The sequence below is a fragment of the Ictidomys tridecemlineatus genome, chromosome 1, assembly GCF_052094955.1.
Source record: "Ictidomys tridecemlineatus isolate mIctTri1 chromosome 1, mIctTri1.hap1, whole genome shotgun sequence".
Lineage (NCBI taxonomy): Eukaryota > Metazoa > Chordata > Mammalia > Rodentia > Sciuridae > Ictidomys > Ictidomys tridecemlineatus.
This window is the reverse complement of record NC_135477.1, coordinates 110,333,481-110,355,351: the sequence shown is the minus strand read 5'-3', so window position 1 is coordinate 110,355,351 and position 21,871 is coordinate 110,333,481. Positions and strand designations below refer to the sequence as shown.

Genomic DNA, 21,871 nt, shown 5'->3' with positions numbered 1-21,871 from the left:
TTTTGAACAGAAGTAGCTCAGCCAGGCTACATCTTAAGAATTTGCACAGTTACCACAAATTACTTTGCTCTGATAGCTAATCTTTTAAAGATAGGAATGGGGAGGAGCAAAAGGGAGTCCAAATATTTGCTTCTTGTTTAGATGTGACATTTTAAAGCAGAATACATAAGACTGGAAATTGTGCCTCTGGATTTTAGGAAGTACTAATTTCCTGGCATAAAATAAATTGGAATGGACTATGGCATTAAGAGCTACCTCTAGTACAGTGAAGTGTAGCAAACTGATGCTCAGTGAGGTTTACTGGACATAAAGATATGCAGTCAAATGCACTCAAGCACAGTTCTGAAATTGTTTTCTATCATTTTGAAAGATGCCAGTTTAACAACTTATTTAAAACTATATCTTTTGTTACTTGATTTTTTTCCCTACGGAGCAAGGGTGGTAGGAGGTTGCACTCAAGTCTAATAAAAATAAGATGACAACAGAAGGTTTTGCCAGGGATAAAACCTTTGGTCAGTGACTTGGAAAGCCAGATCATAAAATGGCTGGTCATACATCAAGATGGTCATTTATCTTTAAAGCATCATGGCTCATCTCTTAGTCTTTCCTTTATCCATTACCATATGGATGCTATAGATGCCTACCTGAAGGAAATTAAACTAATTCTGATACCTATTATCTTTTGATATATTATGATTTAGCAATTCAGTTACTGTTGCAATTGTATTAGCCTATGTTTCATGAATTGCCATTAGACAATTCAAAGGGGAAAATAGGGTAAATATGTGTATGCATTTGTATATGCATGTGTATTATGAGTATATGTAGATGCACATGTGTTTGTGTATATGTATATATCTGAGCATGTGTATGTTCATGTGTAAATGCCTTTGTGTATCTGTGTCTTTCAAAACATGACTGGTCCTTCCATTAAAATATTCTCAGATATACTTAAGCATTCTATGCATTTCAACCTTAGAAGCCACCAAAACCATCACAAGTAAAAAAACTTGAGTAATGCTTGTTTTTTTACTGAACCTTCATTTTGTAAAAATGGCAGTGTGATTTTTACCCACTTAACCTTCCTACCTTGCCTAACATACTTAACTCTGCCTCATTCTGTCTACAAAATTCTCACCAACTCTCTCAGACCCAAGTAAATATACTATTTTTTTTTTCAGCAAAGTTTTACTGCCCAAGTGAGTCTTGTGTTATAGATGACCAGTTTAATAACCTTAGGCTTACAAATCTGGCAGGTAACATGAGTGAGTAAGTCTAAACATCTTGTATCTACATATATTTCTCATTTTTCTCATGCAATATAGACATAAACAAAAGAAATAATTTTCCTCCCTAATTCTATCACAAAAGGAAAAACACTAAAGGAAAAGAATGGCGAATGGCAACTGACACTTGACACATAGGAATAAAAAGGGAGCAATAGGGACTATGCCAAATTAAAGGGAAATGCCATTTTAAAAGTAAGTAGAAGTTACTCAGCTTCAATGCTTTCTCAGAAGAATGTGGGAAGAGGATATCCAAATCATCTGAATTATCAGAAGTCCAAATCTAGATGTTTATGTATAAAATCCTTCCATTTTCAACTACTGGCAATTAACTAAAATTTTAAAAAACATACATAAATGTTTATAAATAACATTCAGGCTAACAGAGCTTAGCCCAGACACTAACAAAGAGATTTGTCCCACATCATCTTTTGCCACCTCTGAAATACAAATTAATTTAGTATCTACTGCCTTGTGTCATCTTTTGTTATTGTATAAAACAGCAAGGTCATGGAGCACACGTTTGGCAGCCAAACTGTCTGGTTTTATAATTCTGCTCTATCATTCTTTAGTTTTGTGATCTTCGGCATGTTGCCTAACCTTACCATGCCTCAGTTTCCTTCTTTGTAAAATGCTGCTAATAATAAGAGTTAGGAAGATTCAAGGAGATCACATGGTTAAAGTGTTTATAATCATTTGAGGCACAAAGTTATTAGTTAACATAAGATGATTGTTTAAAAATCTTACAATTTGGCATATTTCTTTGACTCCTCCCCCCCTACTAAACTGCAAATGACTTGAAGGTAATCTTTTTTATACAACTTACTGTTTAATATAGTTTTTCTTTCTAGAGAAGGAGCTCAATTGGTTATTTCTTTTTTAAAAAACTCAAAATGTAGAAGAAATTATAAAAGGATATTTAAAGAAATTGGCTGAAAACCAAGGTCACACTAGTGCTTGTCCTTGCATTTGCTCTATGTATTTAAATCTACTGAAAGGCCAGAACATTTCACCAGTCCATGTCAATTTGTTCTATGATCAGTTATAATTAATGTTTTCCAAATCCCAGATGTATAATTTCTGCTCTGATTTATTCTATCCAGGCTGCAGTACAACAGACAGGCACTATTCATGTCTTTTTCTTTTCTCCTTTAAAAGACTAGAAGAGAGTTAGGGTTAGATGGAACAGTAGGTACATGTAGGGCAGCCTTGTGTGGCTGGAGCCCCTGGGTCTTTCTCACCTGCCTTTACTTAAATTTACAGAAGTTACATCACAAAAACCTTCCAGGGTGCTTGTAAAAATGGAGCCATTATTATCCTCATTCTTTTCTTCCACTACAACCCTTGTTCTCTTTGAAAATAAAGAGTAGGTTCTAGAAAGGGAGTGTTACAAAATGGAACCCCCATATTTCACAGCTTGAAATTCAGAATTCTGAGACAGATAACACAAATAGTGTTTTACACGACAGACTAGGATAATGACTGTACCTCAGAACTTTGGAAGGCAGGCTCTCAGCATATAAAGTTAAAGGCATGTCTACATCCAATCTAAACTTCTCTCTTCATCACATTATACTTAAAATGTCAAAAAAAAAAACCTAACACAAATCATCTGTCATTGCACAATAAAAAACTTCCTCCTATGTCAATGGATTAAACACGGTTACAATGAAATGAGATCAGAAAAAGTAAAAGGACAAAGTAGTTTAAAATGTGCTGATATTAATATCAATACTTTTCAGAAAATACTTTAGAGTTTGAAACAATAGTCACGAATACTGGGTTATCTTGTTATACAGGGTGCAACAGTTATATGCAGTTTTACATGGAGGGGTTTGAGAGTGGGAGAAAATGTGGAAAGGAAGGAACTTAAGTTTTGGGGAGAAGACAAGTAAATCATGAAAGCTTAATGAGGAACCACATAAATAAATCAACCAGAGAATTCTCTCTTGAAATCTGATTAAAGCAAAAAAAAAGAAAAAGAAAAGAAAAGAAAAGAAATTTGGGGAATTTTTCATACCAAAATTACAGTATTTATTATTTTCTTCAAATAAATATTCATTGCTTAGTCAGTACCAGGAATTGAACTTGACTTTGGAGAAAAAAATGCAAATGAGAAGACTTTATGTGCTTCCAAGGAACCATTAAATTAAGAATATGTGTATGTGTGTGTAAGGAATGAGGTTAACGGCAAAACCAAAATACAGTAAAATAAAGTAGTAAAGAATAATGTGAAGGTAAAGCCAAAGAAGAGATCTGTAGTTAGAAAGGGGACAAGAAATAAAAAAGTAGGAAATACTTCATGTGAGTTAATACTTGAACTGAGCAGATATTGCTAGACAGATGGCAAGTGAAGGACATCACTTCATAAAATTACTCACTTGAAATTTTTATTTTGTTTATCTTTTCATAAGTTCCAAAGCTCATACTTCTGAGGATGCAAGAAAAAAATCATTTGTGCACTTGCATTTTGTCAGGTATGTTGCAATGATCAAATTTTTATATCCTAAAAATCATAGTTTATAAGGAAATTTGGATAATCCTTTGTAAAATATATCCAAGAGTAATGCTATCTAGTTCTTCGATAAACTCTATAGTCCTCAAACCCAGAAAATACAAATTAAAAATGGAAGAAGATAGGCTTAAAATGATTAAAAAGGAAGGTATTTATTACAAGAATATTAAATAGATCTCAGACTAATGGGAAATATTGGGGAAACAGAGGCATGACTTACCCAGCCAAAATTATGCCCCAAATCAGTCCACTGACCTGCTTGACAGGACATTGTACCTGCCATCTCAAGACACTGGACTTTGCATTTTTCGCTACCAGTATTGTTATCCTTGAGCCTTAGATTCAGAGACTAACCTCACTATTCTTATACCCTGAAACTCAAGTTTTCTATAACAGCTACTGCTGACAGAGAACTCCTCGAAGTACCATCTATTCTGTGGACGTATATCTGACTTGACAGTATGTAGGTCATATGTCTCTGGTCTAGTTGCAAGGAAGATTAGGGAAGTGAGTATCTAATATTTCCATTCTCTATAGGGGGAGGTGGATATGGCTCTTCCAAGACTTACAAGGTAAAGGCAATTTCTATGCTAACGAACAGGGTGTAGATAATGAACAACCTAGAGAAATGTCAGACTAAGAGATAAATTATGGCAGCAGAAAAAATATAGAATTTGAAGCTAGTCAAACCTGGACTTCAACATCTCCTCTGCCTTTTATTAGGAATATGGTGATTTCTAGAATCAGCTTCTAAATCAGCTATATAGGGAAAATAATGGTTACATTTTAATTTATGAGAAAAGTGTGTGTGTTTTAAATATATGACACATTTCTGTAACATAATAGGTATTCAAAAAATGGTAGATATTGTTTCTAATTGGTTAACCTAGACTTTTTCTCTCCCAAATATATCTTAGGATGTAGATTTCACCATGAAATATTTATGTATTGTTTTGCAAAACTAAAGAGGATGGATATAAATAACTCCTTAAAGTTCATTTCTAAAAGATGCAGATCCACTCAAGGGAAATGTAGGGAGGAGAAATGTAGAAGCATTTTCTCTGACAATTACCTGGCTTTAACAGTTTCCAATGAAACCAAAATTTGTCACCAAATAAACTATAAAGAGCATCAATAGACGAGAGAAGGGGTATCTGTGGAAGTAATATTAAAGGTGAGAATTTATAAAGCACTAGAACTCTTTTCCTTTATGCTCACCTTTGCAGCCATAGGTACACAATCTCAAGGCATCTCATTATAGAACTATTTGTTGAGCACCAGGACTTGCAAACAATTAGGAAAAGGGTAAAAATTGATCTCCTCATTTTGTTTTTTGAGCTGAGGTTACACGGTAGGGGTTGTGGTATTTTGTCAGGGGCTAAACAAGGCTGCAAAGTTAGACTTGGTGGGCAAGCCTAGCAGCCCACCCAGAGAACAACCAACCATGAGGGCTTGTGAAGAGAAAGAGCTGGCACTGTCCCCATAGGATTTCTGAAAGTAGAAGGCTATAGAATCAATGCCTTTTTAGTGTCAACACATATCTCAAGTGTCACACCCGGAATCCAACATTTAGAAATAGGCTGTACCAAGTGTAACGAGGCATCCAGTATAGCCATGGCCAACCACAGTGGTGCCCTGAATTCCACATAAAGAGCCTCAAGTCCCTCATGTGAGAAGCTGGTCCTTAGCTATACCCTGAGCTTCAGCAAGCCCAAGTCAAAGAATAAGCAAGACACTGACCCTCTACTAAAAGTAGACAGACTATAATGTTGATTATGCCACTCCCCAAATTAACCAAATGTACTGATGTATTTTTCTGTAAATACCATGTATCTGCTCTCCTCAGCCTTATCAGTGCATGGAGGAACACAAAATGTTGACAAGATATTGGAAAGATTTGAATGCTATACGTTTATATGTTGCTGAGTTGAGACTGTTGAATGCATATCTTTTACAATTATTTCACAGTTGTATGTTGAGGAGACTAGAAGGTATGTGGAGGAAGATAATAAAAACTGTAGCCAGTTAGCAGTCATTGAATTAAGGAAGTCTCATCTAACATAATAGATTTTATCTGGTACTTGAGTACCTTTCAATTCTATTTTTTTAAATAATATATGAAAACATTTCTTCAGGTTCTAGATCAACCTAAGGTTCAATGTCCTTCCTAGAAAAAAATAATAATAATATGCCTGAACTTTGTTTCTATTCCAACAGAATCATCATAACGTTAACTCCAGCTGAACTCTGTTGATTTTTGACTGAGAGTTACTCAAAACTTGATTGGAAGTGCTGTTTATCACAGTTTCCTGCTAATAATAATCATTAACTTTAATAATAACAATAATTTCCAGTATACAATGTATTTTTCCTCTGAGAAACTCAAAACAACTTCACATTTGCTATAGTATTCGTTCTCAGGCATCCCTGTTAAGACCTAAAAAGAACAGGAAGTGTATTGATTGTGCTATAGAGACAGACTCAGTGAGGTTAAGTATTAGTTCAAGGTCACATAGCTAGTCTATGGCAGATCCATGATAGATATTTGTAAGGGTAACTAAAACAACTAGAGCTGAACTAAACCCAGTTATAACAAATTTGATTAGAGCCCACATCTCTGAAGCAGAGTCCAGACCTCCTCACCAAAGTCATGAAGTGTTTGCCCTGGGTAGACCTCAATCTCTCTTTCTCAAAGTGCCTCAATTCAGCCTATCAACCACTGTGTTATTTTACTTTCTTCAAGTTGCTGCCTTCCAGGTCTGCATTGAGCCAAATGTTTTTGTTAAAACAATGGATGATTTTGCTTTAGAATGAATATTCTTTTAATCAAGGAAATACCTTTTTATGACAATATTTGAAAATTACAAAGTTTCCATAATGTATGATAATTACAAAATTAATGTTAATACTATTTTAATTTAAAAAATGTTATCAAGTTAGCATCTGATTGGGTAATGAGAATGGACTTTTTGTTTCCTTCTTCAGTTTGATTTCACTTGCCACATATCTCCAGAGAATTATCATTTCAGGTGTTTTAGATTAACACTGTTTCTTGGGTCTGTTACCAAGATTTCCTTCAGAATGTCTTTGCTGCCAGTTCAAGCCCATTATTTATCAACTCAGTTGTTTTGTCACTTGTCTCACCCTTATTTACTTAATTAAATTAATTTGATTTTTTTAATAAGATTGTGGAAAACTTTTGACCAAGAGTTGAATCTTCTAACATGCAGTATACATTCCTTTAATACAAATTTTATCAAGAAATAGAGAATAGTGTGAAATTGGTGAAAAGAGAGTTTCCTCCTAATTACAAAACATTTTACTATAGCTTTATTTGCTAAAAGGACAAATTCTTTCAAAATCCTTGCTGAAAGTCAATGGGTTCTCTCTATGAGAAAATGAAGGAGCTTCCCAATATTTCCTGAGGGCTTATATGGCAATGCTCTATAAGCATCTGTTCTCCTAAAGTGGTGACAGATAGGGTAAAGGGGAGAACTGAAGTCTGTGAAGCTGCATCTTCTACTGACATAAGAGTAGGGCTGGCAAATTGCCATGTGCCATAAATAAAAGTTTTGATAATTGGGAACGTCACTGTCTGGAGTGACATTATCAACCAAGTAATATTCAGTAATGCTAATCAGTTAAGGAATATTCTCACATTCTAGCTTATCTAATGGAGAGCTTCAGCTTCTTACCTATTATTCTCTATACATTCCTTATAAATTATACAAGGAAAGGCAGCATATAGAGAAGATAATGAGAGTTCAATTTTTTAGTTCTAATCCTTCCTTCACTCAGTCTATTTCTGAGTTAGGACTGTGGAGTCCATTACCCATTCTGTCTCTTGTGGAAACCTGTAATAATAAAATAAAATAGCATAAAAATGCTTGGTATGCCATAAAGAACCACACAAACACTTAGCCCATATAGTACTGAATTTTCTTTTCACTGCACCCTAACTGGGAGTACATTTACTCTTTTTTTTTTTCCAAAAGTGAATAGCACTTTTCAAACCCTAATAAATGTCAAGGTTATAAAGGTACAAAACCATTTGTAAAGTTCAGCTTAAAGGTAAACAGGGCAGCTTATTAGCATCCACAAGTACTGCAAGTTAATTTTAATCGAATAAGTATCCTGAAAACACCCATAAGAACATAGTCCATCATACCAAAGAAACTTACCCTTTAAATTAATGTCATACTCTAGTGGTTTCTTGATATACTGCTGTTTACAATTTTGCAATCTTTTATGATGCTACTATCTTCAGCTACAGATTCATTTTGGTACAAAATTCAGACATCCTGTATTCAAATTCTTCCTCTCAGCTGTATGATTTTGGGCAATGTATAAAACCACTCTATGCCTCAATTTCCTTAATTGTAAGGTAAAGAGTGCTTACCTCATAAGAATGCTATGCAAATTAAATGAACTAGTGCACAGAAACAGCACAATATTTTATACTTAGTAACATGACTTAGATATTAGCTATTTATATTCACAATGATAACAATTATAATTGTTAATAATAATTATACATTATTGGCACCAACCTGTGCATTAGGAATCTTCATAATCACTTTATTATTGAACAACCTAACATATAGGTTGCTCCCTCCTGTTCCAGAAGGGAGCAAGACATTTCCATTCAAGAAAACATAAATACACCAATTTTTCATTACCAATTTGCTTGAATACACATAAGTTGGTTACAATTATTTTCTACATTTCTTTCTTTATTTTTTTCCTTTTAATTGTTGATTATGACATTCCATTGTGGCAGGATTCTCAGAAACTTTCAAACATTAAAGTAGAATTTTGAGGGCTGCTGTTGTGGCTCATCAGAGGGGGGTTCGTCTAGCATATCTGAGGCACTGGGTCTGATCCTCAGCACCACATAAAAATAAATAAATAAATAAATAAATAAATAGATAGATAAATAGATAAATAAATAAATAACTGTTTTATGTCCAACTAAAACTAAAAAAAAATATTTTAAAAAGTATGGTTTTGAGTTGCTGTACTTAAAAAAGAACTAAAATAAATACAACAAAGTTTGGGAATCTTAGGAGTTGAAAACAGGTTAACAATTATATATAATGAGTTATACATGGATTTTGAGCATAATGTTAGCATACTAAGTTACAAGTGACAACAGACAAAATTCAGGATAAAGAAGATTTCCCTTCTCATGTTTCATAGGCTTTAAATCATATGAAAGCTTACTCATCGTGAGCAAAGGTAATAAAAAAACCAATATATCTGGAGATTAATATTCTGTTCCTTCATTAAAAAATAAAAGTACCAAAATTGTTACCTAAATGCCCAGGCCTGCAAAATGTACTCATTTGGTGAATAATATGTATGCCCTAAGAAAAAATAACCTTAGGTGCTTACAATCAATACAATCAAAGAAAATTTGATGGGAAGCATATTTCAACCATCCAGAACCTCTCTCAATTCCTAGAAAATTATTTTCTCAGGGCTTGGGATGTAGCTCAGTTGGTAGAGTGTTTTCCTAGCATGCACAAGGTCCCAGGTTCAATCCCCAGCACCACAAATAAAAAATTATTTTCTCTTTTAATTTGGAAAATATCCACTTTCTGCTCCCTCTACCTGGAACACTTGTCCATCTCAAGCCAACTCTGTTTTAATTAGGTTCACTTCTTGTCATTCTTGATTTCTTAACTTGTATGTCATTTCACTGACAAAACTTCTCAGATTCCACATCTAGAGGAGGTGCCATCACTAAATATCCATGTGACAATTATATTTTCCCTATAATGTTACATTTTCATAATCTTTTGTCATACTTACCTACTGCTTTACCTACATCCCTCAACAGACTGTAGGTCTGATAAAGCCAAGGGTCATACCCATACTGTTATTATTGTATCATAAGCACTTTGTAGGTTCCTTTTTAATATTTATTTGGGAAGAAAACAGAATGCACTCAAATTTTAACACCCCTTCCAAATGCAGCTAGAAAATGTCTGATTATTTGTTTTGTAAATTATTTCTTTTAAAAAAATATACAATAGTCCCTGGTATGTACTATGGTTTTTAAAGATTTTAGTTGGGCACAGTGGCACATGCCTGTAATTCCAGCAACTCTGAGGCAGAAGCATCTCAAGTTTGAGACCAATCTCAGCAACTTAGTGAGGACCTGTCTCAATTTTTTCTTAAAGGGCTAGAGATGTAGCTCAGTGGTAAAGCAACCCAAGTTCAATCCTCAGTACTGAAGAAAACAAGCAAAAAGATTTTATTTTTCCATGCCCACCACCAAGAATTTCTTTAGAAAATACTTCAAAATAAGCAATCAGATTTAGGTTCATTTTTCCATTTTACAGGGAAGTAAGGACCAAGGACTTTCAAGAGCACCTTAGCCATATTTGCATTATCAGATACCACAAGAGACCATTTACTCTGTGTCTTAGTCAGGAATTGCATGATGTAAAGGAAAGATAAATGGCCTGAGAGGCAGACAAAAGTCTTGGCTCCAGTCTATCCCAGTCAAGACCTGACTTCTGGTCTGCTCAAACACCATAAACAGAAAGCCACTTAACATCTCCAATTTCCTGATATGCAGAGATATAAAATTGTGTCCGGTGATTTCTAATATCCCTTCTTCTTTTTCCTTAGAGAATGGGGATTAAACAATTTTAAAAATCTTGTCCCACACATCACATTGCCACTTGCCTGCATGCCCCCATTTCTATAACCAGTATGTGAAATGAAAGAATAAAGTGTTTACCATTAAAATCATTGGTGGAAATCAGAGCTAGTTAATGAAAATAATAATGATGAGAAAGTTTTGTAGTTTTATAGACACGTTTATGTTCTCAGTTTTATTGAATCATTAACTAGTAAGTTTGTGAACTGTACTCTTGTTTAATGGGATGCAATAACTGCATCAGGCCTCTAGAGTTCTTTCAGTGCACAAAGCAGAGTTCTGCATGAAACCAGTAGGTCTCAGCTTATAATGTCATTATAAAAAGATTCTTTCCTCATTTGTTTGATTTCATTTGTTAGTTTTTATCAAGCAAAACAAGAAAGAATACAAATAACAGACATTTCTTAATAATTACTTTATACTGGCTTTTCTAGCAACTGTTACCACTAATCTTATCCTACTCAGTGATGTTACATGACAAATGTGAGAGTTCTCATGTGTACATGGGGGTAGTAAAGTGAGTTAGGAAACAAAATGGAACATCTGGCCCTTTCCTCAGTGAGCCATAAGCTATCTTGGAGTCAAAGCAATTGACTAATTTAGAGGAAATTTGGAAGAATTGACATTATAAGAAATTAAGAGATGTGATTTGGGGAATGCCTGAAAAATACACCCTATCAAAAATCTGATCAGCAAGCTTGCCACAGGGACAAAACCCAATCATAATGGACTTAGGTCTTTGAGTTAAAATACTTTATTTCTAGTGAAATTTCATCATTTGATATCATTTAAATAGTAATTGAAGGAAGACATTTTAGCCATTTAACAAAGCAACATAGATAAGTATTTCAGAAAAGATACATTTGTTTAGCAAGATTCTATTAATCAGGACACTATATAGTTAAGTTTGGAAAGAAAAGAAGGAAAAAAAACCCTTCAGAATGAATTTGCCTACAAGAATAGAAGATCAAGGTTTTAATATTTGAGAAGGATATAAAGAGCTAAAGCAGATAGTGGGTACTGAAAGGGTAAAAAGCCTACTTTACAAGTTGAATAATGCTTGAACAAATATTCCTGGCGTTAGAGTAACATTCAGTGTTGTTATGGTATGAGGTATCCCCCAAAAGCTCACACGTGAGACAATGCAAAAAAATTCAGAGGAGAAATAATTGGGTTGTAAGAGTCTTAACCCAATCAGTGAATTAATCCCTTGATAGGGATTAACCTAGTGGTAACTGAAGTGGTAGGGTGTGATTGGAGGAGGCGGGAATTGGAGCTTGGCTTTGAGGTATGTATTTGTATCTGGTCAGTGGAGTTTCTTTCACTCTACTTTCTAATTATCATGGGAGCTGCTTCCCTCTGCCACACTCTTGCTCCATGATGTCCTGCCTCACCTCAAGCCCTGAGGAATGCAGCCAATTACTTATGCACTGAGACCTCTGAAACAGTGAGCCCCTAAATAGACCTTTCCTTTTCTATAATTGTTCTGGTTAGGACCTTTAGTCACAGCAGCAAAAAAGCTGACTAAAACAAGTGTGTGTATTCATTCATTCAACCATTTATTAAGTTTATAGTATGTGCCAGATACCGGGTGGGACTTGGAAAATAGTAGAAATGAGACACTATAAATAGGAAGATAATGTATATAAAATGAGCAAATGTGTAGAAGCAAATACAAAATATAAAAATAGCCCAAAGGAGATTATGGTCAAATCTCTATGGATCTTGAACAAGGTTGTTGAGAAGGACTTTTTTTGAAAGAAGTAGCATGTGATCTTGAAAACTGAATAAACCAAACCAAACCTGTAACCAATGAAGAGCCCTCCAGGATTTGTTCTAAGAGAAACTGATATTCTACTGACCTCCACATGCACCAGAAGCTACTGTCCTACAGGTGAAGGGAAGTGTGTATGAATAGGGAAGACATTTGAATTTCAAAAGCATGTGAAATTTCTGAACATTTTAAAAGAGAAAATACAAACAGCAGTCACAATTTCCTGGTATCTTTGCTCTACCTAATTCAGAATGTTCAATCCATACCAATTCCACTACTACTACATCCATCAAACATCTATAAGAACTCCTAGTGTCTTTTGTGGGGGAGATGGGGAGGATTGAACCCAGGGGTGTTTCACCACTGAGCCACATCCCAAGCCCTTTTTAATTTTCATTTTGAGACAATCTCATTAAGTTGTTTTGATCCTCACTAAATTGCTGTGGCTGGCCTCAAACTTGTGATTCTATTGCCTTAGCCTCCTGAGCCACTGGAATTATAGACATGAGCCATGGTGCCCAGACCATACTATCTTATATAGACTTATAAAAAAAGTATATTTTCAGTGGCATCTCTGGTACCAAGAGATTCAGAGTATCATCACATAATAGTGACCACATTTCTCTGGGAGTCACCAGTGTAGCCCTCATGTAATCAAAATTACAAGGAGGGCTGTATAGTTCCAAAAAGGGAGAAGACTCAAAAAGCAACAGTGCTGTGGTTCCTTTTTTTTTTTTTTTTTTTTTTTTGAACATAGATTCTAGGGAAATGCTGACTGATGACTCACTCTTTCTCTTTCCTTTCTTTCTTTCTTTCTTTCCTTCTTTCTTTCTTTCTTTCTTTCTTTCTTTCTTTCTTTCTTTCTTTCTTTCATTCTTTCTTTCTTCCTTTCTTCAACCCTCTTTGCATTTTTCTCCATAGAATTCAGATGATCCTAATAGGGATCTGAACAAATGATGGACAACATGTTGAGTTCAAGGTTGTTTGTGAACTTCACTGGCTGGTTCCCTTAGTACCACCTACCCATTCTTTTTATTCCCTCAGAACAAGCTATTCTAAAATATAAATGTGGTCAGGCATGGTGGTGCATGCTTGAATTCCAGCAGCTCAGGAGACCAAGACAGGAGGATCACAAGTTCAAGACCAGCCTCAACTGTTTAGCAAGGACCTAAGCAACTCTGTGAGACACCTCCCCACACCAGTCGCAAAAAAAAAAAAAAAAAAAAAAAAAAAAAAAAAAAAAAGCTGGGGTTATAGCTCAGTGGTAAAGTGACCTTGGGTTAAATCTCCAGTAACAAAAAAAAAATAGAATAAAAAATAAATGCAAGGCTGGGATGTGGCTCAAGGGTAGCACGCTTGCCTGGCATGCATGGGGCACTGGGTTCAATCCTTAGCACCACATAAAAATAAAATAAAGATGTTGTGTCCACCAAAAAGTAAAAAATAAATATTAAAAAACTATCTCTCAAAATAAATAAATAAATAAATAATAAATGCATAGAAAATGCACTCAGTCCTCCAGTTTTTAAGACAAATGATATCATGTTTGCACATGATTGCATCTCATCCAGAACTTCTCTATGTTTATAAAATTGTACAGAGATACAGAATAGCATGGTTTAATAATTCAATATAATTAGAATATAAAATAATTGAAGGGTGAGTAAGGGGACAGAAAGGGATGGTAGTTGCAAGAAGTAGAATCTTTTCACTAAAAAGGACCCATTCACAAATGTTTAAACTCTTACATTTACCTAGAGAACAATAAAAAGCAATTTCTATTTTTTATAAATAAAATTGGATTCAGACGATAGCTAGGGATGGGGAAAGGGAGATTAATCTAAAAGAAGAGAACCCTTTATCTGCCACCTATCTTGCTATTGGACAGAGGTTACTAACAGGGTCTGGGCCAATATTAATAAAATCCTTTCAATTTCTCTTAGAAAATAATGTTCTCTAAAATAAAACAAGATAGAAAAGGCAGTGCTTCTCACTTAATCTGATTTTTAAATATAATACTGAATTTAATCTCTATTCTTACAAAGAACAATAAGTCTGACTTTCAGTACATATAATTCATGAGTTCCTCATCAATTTTTAAGAAAAATGACTATACCTTCCAAAGATGATATGTGAGAATTCAATATACAGAAAGCCACTATTGAACATAAATAGTTGAATTACTTCTTGAATGCAATTGAAATAATCTTTCTATATATGTTAGTTCAGCATACTTCCTAAGATGTCTTTAAATTACTGATGGCTTATTTTATGTCCAAACTTTAATTTCCTAAGTAATCAGTGACCCCCAATTAATGAAGAAAACTTGCCCATCTATTATCCTTTGGTTATATGCTTATGTATAGTTAAATTAAAACATTTGTACAAGTAAATAAAAAAACAAAAACGTAAGTACATCCACTCAAAAAGAATATATATGAATATTTTTTTAATGACAGCAGGGATTGAACCCAAAGGTGTTTAACCCCTGAGCCACTCCCACAGAGTCTTGCCAAGTTGTTTAGGGCCTCTCTAAGTTGCTGAGCCTGGCTTTGAACTTGTGATCCTCCTACCTCAACTTCCCAAACTGCTGGGATTACAGGCATGCACCACGATGCCTAGCACTCAAGAGAATTTTTTAAAACATGTTGTAAAAATAAAACTTTGTTGTAAAAATAAAACTTAATATTTTCATATATTCAGGTAAGAAATAGCATTAATAATTGCACCTTGGGCAAATAACATTAATAATTTCATGCTGTGATAATATTTTTGAGCCTACATATAAGAAAAGGATGGATTTCAGGGCATTGTCCATATGACTAAAAGGCACTGTGCCTCCTTGTAAATTTGAAAGGTTTCCTAAGATTTGTAACTACCACATCTTAACTTCTCTTGTCACTCTGTTCCTGGAACTAACTTAACCAAAGGGTTAAGAAACAGTCTATTGCTTAATTGCTTAGCATATGTGAGGTCATTGGTTCAATATTCCCAGTACCAAAGAAAGAAGAAAAAAAAGGTAGAAAGAAGAAAAAAAAGATCTATTCCTAAACAACCCTATACAAGTAGAAAACAGTAAATAGCAATATCAGAAAAAAATAGAATAAGAAAGGGAAAAAAGTGTTTTTGAAATTTCTTGTTTTATGAGTAGAAATTTCTGATTTTTGCCCTGTCTTCTGATTTTGCCACAAGTTTTTCTGTTCAAACCTCTCACTCCCTATTGCCACCTCCTTTACATGATTCTGGTTGTTTGTTTTTGTTACAATATATTAATGATGACATGAGAAAGTGTTTGTGATAAAATGAGATGAGTAGTTTCCCGTGGCTGTCATAATAAGTTACCACAAATTGAGTGACCGAAAACAATAAAATTTTTTTTCCTCTCACAGTTGTGGAAACCAGAAGTCAGAAATTGAGGTGTATTGAGAGTCTCCAGGGAGATTGCATTCCTTCCCTCTCAGCTTCCTGTGGCTGTCCTTATTTACATACCACTCTAGTCTCTAACTCAGCAATCACATTGCTTCTTCTTTTGTGTTTTGTGTCTTTAGTCCTTAATTTTAGGGTCCACCTGGAATACTGAGGATGACTTTTGTCATCTTGAGATTCCTAATTTAACTACAATTGGAAAGACCCTTTTTCCAATAAGATACCATTTGCAAACTTCAGGAATTAGGGCCTGAATTTATCTTATGGGAGCCAACATTTAATGCACTACAAAATGGCATGACAAGCAAGTGAAAATTACTTGATAGGAAATACATATATTTATATGTTACAAATGCTAGTAGAATCACCATTACTTCTCTTTTTAAATTTTTTATTTGTTCTTTTTAGTCATGCATCACAATAGAATGTATTTTGACATATTATATGTCCATGGAATATAACTTCCTTTTTGTAGTTGTAATGATATGGAGTTAACACTGGTTGTGTATTCATACATGAACACAGGAAAATTATTTCTTTGCTATTTCCATCCTCCTCCCTTCCCTTCATTCCCCTTTGTCTAATTTAGTGAAGTCCTGTTCTCCACAACTGCCTCCTCTTATTATGATTTAGCATCCAAATATCAGAGAGAACATCTAGCCTTTGGTTTGGGGGAATTGGCTTATTTAACTTAGTATTATAGCCTCCAGCTGCATCTATTTACCAGGAAATGCCTTAAATTAATTCTTCATCATAGCTGAGTAATATTCCATTGTGTATGTATACCACATTTTCTTTATTCATTCACCTAATGAAGGGCACCCAGGTTGGTTCCATAGTTAGCTATTGTGATGTGAGCTGCTATAAACATTGATGTGGCCACATCACTATAGTATGTTGATATTAAGTTCTTTGGGTATAGACCCAGGAGTGGGATAGCTGGGTCAAATGGTGGTTTCATTCCAAGTTTTTGAGGAGTCTCCATACTGTTTCCAGAGTGGTTGCACCAATTTGCAGTCCCACCAGCAATGTATGAATATACCTTTTTCCTCACATCCTCTCCAACATTTATTGTTGCTTATATTCTGGATAATTGCCATTCTGATTGGAGTGAGATGGATTCTCAGTATAGTTTTAATTTGCATTTCTCTAATTGCTAGCGATGTCAAACATTTTTTCATGTGTTTGTTGACTAATCATATTTTGTCTTTTGTGAAGTGCTTCTTCAGTTCCTTTGTCTATTCATTGACTGGTTTATTTGTTTCATTGGTGATAACTTTTTTGAGTTCTTTGTATATCCTGGAGATTAATGGTGATGTTCCTCATAGAAATAGAAAAGGCAGTAATGAAATTCATTTGGAAATAATAAGAAGTCTATAATAGCCAAAGCAATCCTTAGTGAGAAAAATAATACAGAAGGTATTACCATACCAGAGCTATACTACAGAGCTATAGTAGCAAAAATGGTATAGTATGGTAGCAAAAATGCTACAGTAGCTAAAATGGCATGGTATTGGCACAAAAATAGCATTGAATTGAAGACCAATGGAACAAAACAGAAGACACAGATACATGCTCATATAAATATAGTTATCTCTAACAAGGCAAAGGCACCATAAACATAAATTGGTGAAAAAGATTGTCCCTTCAACAAATGGTGCTAGGAAAACTGGAAATATATATGTAGTAGATTGGAATTGAACCTCTATATTTCACCCTGCACAAAACTCACCTCAAAGTGGATCAAGGACCTTGGCATTAAACCTTGCGCCTACTAGAAGAAAAAGTAGGCTCAACTCTCCATCATATTGGCTCAGGAACAGACCTCCTCAATACGACTCCTAAAGCACAAGAAGTAAAATCAAAAAATCAATAAATAGTATGCCATCAACCTAAAGAGCTTCTTCACAGCAAAGGAAACATCAAGAACATGAACAGAGAGTCTATAGAATGGGAGAAAATCTTTACCACCTGCACTACAAGTCCCCTTTTAAAGTCAAATATTATATTTTCCACAAAAAATGAAGCAATATATGAACAGATATTTTTAAATTTGAAGTGGTCATTTAAATCACTTTAAGACACAGAATTACAAACTCCAATAAGATATTATTAATGTTACTTCTAAGACATTATATGCTCTGTAAATTTGAATCACACATGTTGTTAGATCTAAGAGGATAAGAGTAGACTTAGTATTAGACAGCAAATTCTACTAGAGTAATAATTAATACCAGTTCCCTTACTAATGAATAATCAGGAACAATGTCCATACCTGAAAGTGTACTGCAGATATGCTTTAAATATTGTATTAGTTTTAACACTGAACAAATATCAATTGCAATGTCAGAATCACCATCTAGAGATATTCTCACTTACATAATAATGTTCTGCCTACCTTAAAAAAGAATTGGATAACCCTTGTGCCACCAGTCTGATCACATGGTAAAAAAAATATACTGAGAATAACAAAATAATAATTTAAAGCTGTTCTTCAATAGCTCACTTTGGCATATAAGGTATACAATATACTTTCTAAGAATAAACTAGTAGCATAATCTGCTTTATGTTTTTATCACAAGGAAATGGCATTCTAAGATACAGCTGCATAGACTATATGATGAATATTCAACATATGAGAAACTGACAAATTTATCTTTACTCCATCATTAAGCATTTTTGTGACAAGCTGGGTATTCATCCAATTAGGGGTCTTTTTCTGTGTGTTCTTTTTGTCTAGTGCTTGTTCATGCCCTTTCTTGACATCCTGCAAGACTAGCCTTTTCTTTTCTTCTCAAAATTTCTGATTACCCATATTGTTAGAAACTCATACTCAGAGAACTCTTTTCAGATAGGAAGACAAGACCTTAGTCAAAACTTCATTCCACTATCAGAAGCTTGGTGTTTTCCTTGACCAACCAAAAAAAAATTTGTAAGATATGCAAGTTTTCCATTGGCAAATATATGTATATGTGTACACACACACACACACACACACACACACACATTTAATTACTGTTGTTCACGAAGAATTCTGCCTCCTCTATACATCCATATTGCTTCTTGTTTAGAGAAATTTAAGTCCTTATTTTTTTAACAGAATGTACAACTTCAAAAATTTCATATTCTCAAATCATTTTCATACATCTTTTACTGCTGTGTACAAGACAAAACATTTGATGGTGGGAGAGTCTTCTACTAGGTTTTGATAATATATAAAATAATATTCACCTAAAAGTTCATTAAACTCAGTCTGCAAAATAGATTACTGGCATTGAGCTAGAAAATAACACCGATAATAGGACTAAAGTGATCTCCAGAATCCTTATTATACTATATTAACTAAGAAGTTTACTCTGAAATTTTATTCATAAATTTTTGAAGTTTGGAAAACTTGTACACTAAACAATCCTTTTCAAAAATTCACAATAAAAATACTTTTCCATGTGAGAAAAAAAATCCATATGAAAGTACATCAATTAAGAGCAAGCTTAGCTCCTTTTTCATTTATTATGTATTCAGTGTCTTCTTTATGTATCTTACTGCCCCAGAGTTCATGACCAAACATCAATACATGTTAACACATTTTCAATATTTATAAGCTAAAGGCTTAGATCCAAGAATTATCAAAAATTGTCCTTCTACTCCAGTTATACTCACCAGCATCTCAATTATAATGCCTATCAAGAGGCATCTTCAGGAATTTAGATGTGCAACAGTTTTTAAAAATTCAGTTTAAATCTGATTTACTCTTAGAATTGTCAAATGTTTCACTATCACTTCTCTCTCTTGAAATACTTTCTCTAAAAGGAGTTTTGTTTGCTGCATGACAGAGTGTATAAATACCAAACTCAAAATTATTCTTGCATAGTGCTCATACCAAAATTAAATAGAAAATAGCATTGCCTACTAATATAAATAGCAGTGACTGGCAAATAAGATAGACAAATATCAGAAATTCAAATTGTGTCAACAAAGATGAGTGAGAAATGGTACATGTTTTATTTACCAGCAACAAAACTTATCCTATTTTACTCAACATCAAATGTAAACTACTTCCTTTGTAAAAATAAATGCAAGGGGTCTAAGTAGAGTATTTTAGCAAATGCCACTAATTTCCTATTAACAATGCACATGCACAGAGAGAAGTAACATAAAATCCTTCTGTCTATATATATGGAAAATGAATGTCATATTCATTTTTGTACTATGTCTAATTAAAATTTTATTTGTAGGATAATTTCAATACAGGATTACTGTCTTGATAGAGGACAGATTTCTACTTTAAAAGTACTGTTAAAATAAAACTTCCAATTAATGATTTAACAATTTTAAACCAGAATGAACTCTGGCTTGAAAACATTCATTTATTTTTAATTTTAACATGATATTTTTAAATCTTTAAAAGAATCTTTTAAAAAATGCTAGATTATATTATTAGAGTAGAAATTATTTTACTATTAAAATCTGTTTGATTCATGTTCCTAATATATAGATCTTGGATCAATTAAAATTTCTCTAACTAGAAACTGAAGTGAGCACCTGAATCCTGATGTGTATTCTTGTCCAAATTGGAAGAGTCATCCCCATTCAAAAATTACCCCTTGTTCAATAATAAGATGCTGCCATGATGACAACTTATCACCAGCAAGCATGTCTCAAATGATTACTCCGTTTTTACAGTATTTCAGATATTCAGTTGATTGCCAGAATCAGAAACTCACAACTCCAGGTCGGTGTTTTTACGTTTTATTCCACCTAATGTTCATATACCTAGCACACATCCTAGTCTGATCTCCAAATGAAGTATATTCTCTAAAACAACAAATATATGTAATGTATTCCTAAACAAAACAAGGATGAGTGAGGTTGCTGCTAGCTTGACAATGTTGTCGAAGCTGTGATTCAAATTAGGGAAGTAAGCTAGAGGTGGTTATTAAATGAGTTTCAAACTACAGGTTTTGGTTCATTCGCCCCAGAAAGGAAAGGATTCCCCCTCTCTGTTGTGTTCTCTTTCTCTCTGTCTCTCATTCTCTCTTTCTTTATTTCTCTCTCTACTCTTCCTTACTCTTTTTTCTGCATGACTGAGTATCAAATACATGTATACAAGATGCTTTTAATCCTCAGAATATTTTAATAGTTGATCTACCTATTATTATGTATATCACTTAAGAATAATCAAATATTTCAACATCACACTTACCCCATTGTTTCATATGTCCAACAAGAAAGAAAGAAACAAAATGTTTTATTAAATATGATGCTTTATTTTTGCCTCAAAAAGACAAAAACAGAAGTCAAAACCTGTGTACTAAAGCTCATACTCTTATGTTATTTTTTTTAAATATCATTCAGTGACAATTCCACTTACAACAGAATTCTAGGTTTAGATATGATTTTGTGTAGTCAAAATTAGATTAAAAACAACAAACTAGAGAAGGGGAGAAACACCTATTTCAATGTATCTTCATTGTGAGAGAGAGTGAGTGAGAGATATAAATATTTAATATGTGATTCCCCAACTCGATAGTAAGAAAAATAGATAGATAGATAGATAGATAGATAGATAGATAGATAAAGAGAAAGAGAAAGATATAAGTATAATAAATCAGATTAAACCATTTGTAAGTGACGGAACATGATCACTGAATACTATACAAAAGGTACTCATAAAAATTTTTAAATTTATTTTAACTGATATATAAAAACATAAAATTGTAGGCTGGGGTTGTGGCTCAGTATGAGAGTGCTTGCTTAGCATGTGTGAGGCACTGGGTTCAATCCTCAGCACCACATAAAAATAAATAAAATAAATGTATTCTGTGTGTCCATCAACAACTATTTTAAAAATAACATAAAATTGTGCAAATAAATGGGGTATCATAGAATGTTTTGATATATGTGTACATTGCATAATGTTTAAATAAAATTAAACATATCTGTCTCCTCAAATATTTACCATGTGATCTCAGAAATTTCTGAGACATTGGGTTGTCTCCAGCCATCCATGGGCTGTGTATGTGAGCTATGCACATTTGAGCATATTAGGGGACTGTTCGGCATTACGCACAGTTTGGGCTGTGAGAAGCAAGTGTGCCTTTCCTCTCGCTCTGCCTATGATCCCACAAAGCACCTGAGATGGGTGTGATTTGCCAAGATGTCAATCAATCTGCTGACCACAAGACATTACCAAGCAAGAC

The 21,871-nt window shown here is 33.9% G+C and overlaps 1 long non-coding RNA gene across 2 annotated transcripts in view; it reads right to left on the bottom strand.

Moving 5' to 3' along the window:
* LOC110598229 (uncharacterized) overlaps positions 1 to 21,871 on the bottom strand; it is a 119,568-nt gene that overhangs the window by 21,823 nt on the left and 75,874 nt on the right. For both annotated transcript variants that reach the window (XR_005727901.2, XR_002484069.3), the window contains one exon: positions 17,404 to 17,512. This is a non-coding gene — a long non-coding RNA (uncharacterized LOC110598229). The remainder of the gene's footprint in view (positions 1 to 17,403; positions 17,513 to 21,871) is intronic.